The sequence below is a fragment of the Podarcis erhardii genome (assembly GCF_964252035.2).
Source record: "Podarcis erhardii genome assembly, chromosome: 10".
In the NCBI taxonomy this organism is placed as follows: Eukaryota; Metazoa; Chordata; class Lepidosauria; order Squamata; family Lacertidae; genus Podarcis; species Podarcis erhardii.
The window spans coordinates 25,660,956-25,666,426 of record NC_138500.1 but is presented as its reverse complement, the minus strand read 5'-3'; the positions used below and the strand labels follow the sequence as shown (position 1 = coordinate 25,666,426).

Here is a 5,471-nt window from a genome sequence, read left to right as displayed (position 1 = left end):
ACAGTCATGTACATAGACCAGCAATCCAGGCATAGTTTAAGAGCGCAAATTGCAACTGGAACAATAATATATTAATTTCCTCAGCTTTCTTTCATTCTAAATGCTTTTGTGACCCTGCCTCTCTCCTATTCAGCATATTTCAGATTTTAAAGACTTCTTTGCAGAGAAATAAAATACAGGGCACGCTTTATGATTTAAAGACAGTGGAAGTATTCTTTTTAACTTAAAAAAACTACAACCCGTAAAGCTGAAGAGCAGCCAAGGCATTGTTTAAAAGCCAAGATTTTATTGCAAGCTGTTATTGAAATTCAGGGTGGTCTTGCTTCTCCACCAAATTGTGGACTTTGTAAGCTGCAAACTCTACTAAATGCAACTTTGAATTTAAATGCCAGAATGTGCATGGTCTTATCACAAATTTTGGACTATGATGGCCTCTAGTACTGAAACTGCAAATTGCTTTGCCTAAGAATAGAGCCAGCCTGGTGTAGTAGATGGTTATTGTTCTGGGCTGGGAAGAGCCGATTCAAATTGAGCCATGAAACTCCCTCTGCATCAGTCACCTAGCTCACCTCACAGGGCTGTCATGAAGTTAAAGTGGAAGGGGAAAGAGAATCATGTATGCACACTATTAAGGGAAGAGTAGATGAAGAGTGGGATAAAAATGCATTAACCGGCATGTTGTTATGTATAATTGCTTAATTCACACTGAAATGGAGAATGCCTATGTTGCAGAAAGGGTTTAACTGGAAGATTCCATTGAAGCTCAAGAAGAACTCTCTAAGCGCTATTGTTCTCTGCAAGCTAACATGTGAATGTTTAACCTTAGATCACATGCGAGGCTACTGAATTGCAAATCACGATTTTGAAGCGAGTTACCCTGGCCTTTTGTTCCCAGCCAGAGCGGCAGTAAAATGTGATAATGGCTCTCCAGGAGCTACATAGCCTTAGGCAGGATGAAGGCTAATACATAATATGAGATGCTCAGCTTATGCTGGACATGCACATGATCTTATGGAGCTGTTTGGATGGATCATTTACCGTTTTTTGTTCTGTTTTGATTTAAGTTCTGCATGTAAAGCTTTGAATCCAACTTGAATCTGGGCAACATTTTATTCCAAAAGGAGTCAATTTTTATGCATCCAGTCGCTTCAAGCTGAGCAGTATTAATATCTGCAGTACATGTGACATTTATCAGGTAAACTGAAACTGTGCTGTCCCTTCCACCTTAACTATGGTGGGCCCCTTCCACTTTGGCAGTGCCGGAGAGAAGCAGTCCAGCACCCTAGTAAAATTATCTTCACACTTGTTTCTTGTCCAGAGGCAGGGCATCCCAGGATGATGTAGCAGATAGCTATTAGACCTAACCCACAGTGTGAGGTTGGAGGCCAGCTGTGTCACTCTTCTCTGTCACTCTCCTCTGTCTCTCTCTCCCTTCAGCGGTAGGGAGACTCATGAGTCATGACTGGAAAGTAAAGCCTGGGGAAAAAACTTATTATTGTTCATTTATTGCTACTCATACATTATCTCAGTAATGCTATGACAGCCCATTTGGGTCGTGTAGTATCCTCATCCTCATCACTGATGAAGAACTGAGGATGAGGGAATGTGGCTTCCCTGAGAGGAATTTGTGCTTAGTGTGAAATTCGAATGGAAGACTTCACCGCTAATGCTCAATAGCTGCTGCATTGCGCCTGCACTGCTAAACAGACACAACATGGGTATGGTTTTCAACATGATAAGGTCCATGTGGCAACTAAACTGTGAGCCTCCAGATGTTGTTGGACTCTTAACTCCCAGCAGCCCTTACCAGCATGGCCAATGGTCAGGGATAATGGGGGTTGTAGTCCATCAACATCTGGAATGCTAAAGGCCTGAGTCGCGTCTCCTTAGGTGACGAAATGAGTCAGGCTGCCCCTGAAAAATGCCCAAAATTCTGGAAAAGCAGGGAGGGGGTGAGAGTGCGAGATAAATTATGCAAACAAATCCAGCCATACATACTCAGTTAATACAGGAAAATACGTGTGCTTTGCGACATTTATTGCTCTGTAGAATAAAATTGGAGTTTAGGGTCACTGAAGTGTAGATTTTACAAATAGCTCATAAGCATGACCTGTGAACAGATGACTATAAAAAGATTGCTCATGAGCTGGTTTGTCTTTTCCCCATGCTTTGAGTTGTAAAGGTAAAGGGACCCCTGACCATTAGGTCCAGCCGCAGACGACTCTGGGGTTGCGGCACTTAACTCACTTTATTGGTCGAGGGAGCCAGCGTACAGCTTCCGGGTCATGTGGCCAGCATGACTAAGCCGCTTCTGACGAACCAAAGCAGCGCACAGAAATGCCATTTACCTTCCCACTGGAGTGGTACCTATTAATCTACTTGTACTTTGATGTGCTTTCGAACTGCTAGGTTGGCAGGAGCGAGCAATGGGAGCTCACCCCGTCGCGGGGATTCGAACTGCCAACCTTCTGATTGGCAAGTCCTAGGCTCTTTGGTTTAACCCACAGCGGCACCTGCGTCCCCACTTTGAGTTATAGACCAAGGCAAAAGAGGGTGCGGAACCTGGTGCCCTCCAGATGTTGCTGGACCACAGCTCCCCTCAACTCCAAGCATTCATCGTGCTCGCTGAGGCTGATGCAAGTTAAAGGTCAACAGCATAGAATCTTAGAGTTAGATGGGACCCCAGGATTCATCGAGTCCAGTGTCCTGCAAAGCAGGACTCTCATGACAGATGACCATCCAACCTCTGCTTAAAATCCTCCATTGAATGCGAGTCCACAGCCTCCCAATGGAGTCTGTTGCACCATCAAGCAGCTCTTACTGTCAGAAAGTTCTTCCTTGTGTTTAGTCAGAATCTCCTTTCTTTTAATTTGAATCCTTTGGATCGAGTCCTATCCTCTGGGGCAGGAGAAAACATCTGGAGGGCTACAGGCTTCCCACACTTGATGACACTGTAGAGCCCCTGGTTAAAATAATTTTGAGAAGGGTGGGGTGGAATAACACACCTAGAATAAATCAAAAGTCATATTCCGTCAAGTTTTCCAAAGCAGACACACATACTCAGTGTGTGTTCCTGGTGACCAACTGAAGCCAGTTTTACTGCTGTTGCTGGAGCTCTTCCGCCCTCTGCTGAGAAAGTGCAAATAATGCATTTCAGAAGTTACAGTACTGTACTAGATTTTCACAAATGCTGCTAGATGTGAACAAGTTATCTACAGCAGTGGTTCCCAAACTCACACACCCACACCCCGCTCCCATGGACCACTTGAAAATTGGTGATGGGGTTTTTTTTTATGTTTGTTGCTGCAGCAATCATAATCCGCCGTTGTATGATCTGTAATTGTAATTTTACTGCTTCTTTTATTTCTTAAATTACCGTATTTTTTGCACCATAACACTCACTTTTTTCCTCCTAAAAAGTAAGGGGAAATGTCTGTGCGTGTTATGGAGGGAATGCCTACGGGTGGCATGCCTACGGATTTTCCTCCTCTAAAAACTACGTGCGTGTTATGGTCGGGTGCGTGTTATAGAGCGAAAAATACGGTATATTTTATTCCACTGCATTTCATTTTCGAATTGCAATACAATAAAATGCAGCATAAGAAATAAAAGAAGCAATAAAAATACAATCAACAGGAATATGCAATGTGGAAATGCTATGGACCACCTGAATCAGGTGTGCAGACCATAGCTGGTAAACCCCTTCTCCAAAGCAAGGAGGGTTGTTCACCCCAAATTTGAATTAATACATTCAGGCTGCTAATATCTGTCACCCAATAGTCCCTTCTTATGATTGTTTCTTCTTTAGCAGTTTCATATTTAGGCTTGCTAACTTAATAGCTTTTAACAGGTATGACTGGCTTTGTGTGTATGAATCTCCAGATGCCCTGTTGAGCGTGGTTCCAAAAATAATTTTTTTAATGTCCATTGGTTTTGTGCATGAGTGCATGATGTCTGCATCCTTCCTGGGCAACTGGGTGTGACAGGAAGAGACTGCACGTGTAACACTACCCTCCATTTCCAGAATTGTTGATGTTTACCATTATCATTACTAGGGTCTGTTTGTCACAAGGACTAGGAAGCAGAGGCTGGAGCAGAAAGAGGCTGCAAGTAGAGACATGATGGGTTTGAGACTGATCCAGAGAATGTAGACAGTACCCATTTCTACATGCAATAAGATTTCCCCTCATCTCTGCCCATCTTCTTCCCCAGAATTGAACTTCAAAATATCCATATCTTCCAGATTAAGAAAGCCAGTAATGGAGACTTCAAGAGCGGGGTGGGGGTGGGGTGGGGGTGGGGGAGATTCCTTATTGACAGAAATTCAAAGACAACATTGAAAGTTAACAGTGGTTAACAAGAGACAGAGAGTTGCATTAGGGGTGGCATTTTAGACCATAAACCTTCAAAGAACATTGCATATTCTGGCATTTCTAACATAATCCTTGTTCCAGAACCTATAACTAGGATTAAACTTCCTCTTTGCGCCACAGACAGTATGACTGGGAGACAAAGGACTGCCTGCCTTAGGGAGTTTGGCCTCCCTTGTAAAGCACTTTGAGGGATACTACTTAAAATATGGCATTGCTTCTGTATTTCTGTAAATCAAAAATTCTTTGTACATTGAGATCTTCTTTGGTGTCTCCCAAAAAGCAAGTGTTATCTAGATAGTAAAAAGGTATGGGAAAGTGCAGAAGATAAATTCTCCACAACACTGGAAATGCATGATTTATGACTGGCATGTTCTGCTCCCTGGTGTGAGAGAATCTCCCCTTTAAAAGAAAAGCCCCTGGCTTTTCCTTTCGCCTGACATTCCACAGCAGCCTTTTTCACAAAACAGCAAAAGTTATTTCATCCTGGCAATTTATGACCAGACTGCACTTACAATTAATAAGGCCCCATCTGTATAATACATTTAAAACAGTGTCATGCCACTTTAAACAGTCATGGCTTCCTCAAAATAACCCTGGGAATTGTGGTTAGCAGGGTGCTGATATGACTGGTGCTCCTGTCAAAGCCCTGGTCGACCTCTGGAACATTCAAATGGCTCAGGCTGTTGACACGATCGCTCCTGAGTGGGGAGGGATATGGGGTGGCATTTTCATGAGGATGTCGTGTGGATGCTATGGGGGGAAATTGTATGCATGAGCAGAACTGAGTCCACAATAAACTGCCACATGGAAGACTTAATTCCCTGAGAGCCTGGAAAGCTGTTGCCAGTCAGAAGAGACAACACTGGAATAGATGGCTTGGTTTAAGGCAGTTGTCTATAATGTGCAACACCTATTCGCTTCATACAGTGGCCCTACAGCTCAATCTCTTTAGACTCCTGCCCTGTGTATGTGCTCATGATTCACTAAGTGGTCCATAGCACTGCAGTCCATCAGATCATTTCAGAATCATCATGAGTACGATGGGAGTGAGCTGGTGGGGCAGGTGCCATCTTCAAAACAGAAAGGACAGCACAAGAG

The 5,471-nt window shown here is 43.5% G+C and overlaps 1 long non-coding RNA gene across 1 annotated transcript; it reads left to right on the top strand.

Moving 5' to 3' along the window:
• The first annotated feature begins 260 nt into the window (after positions 1–260).
• LOC309351040 lies at positions 261–4,279 on the top strand. The gene is made up of 2 exons (XR_014160674.1): positions 261–1,195; positions 4,213–4,279. It is a non-coding gene; the product is annotated as an uncharacterized lncRNA (long non-coding RNA).
• Positions 4,280–5,471: the final 1,192 nt, after the last annotated feature.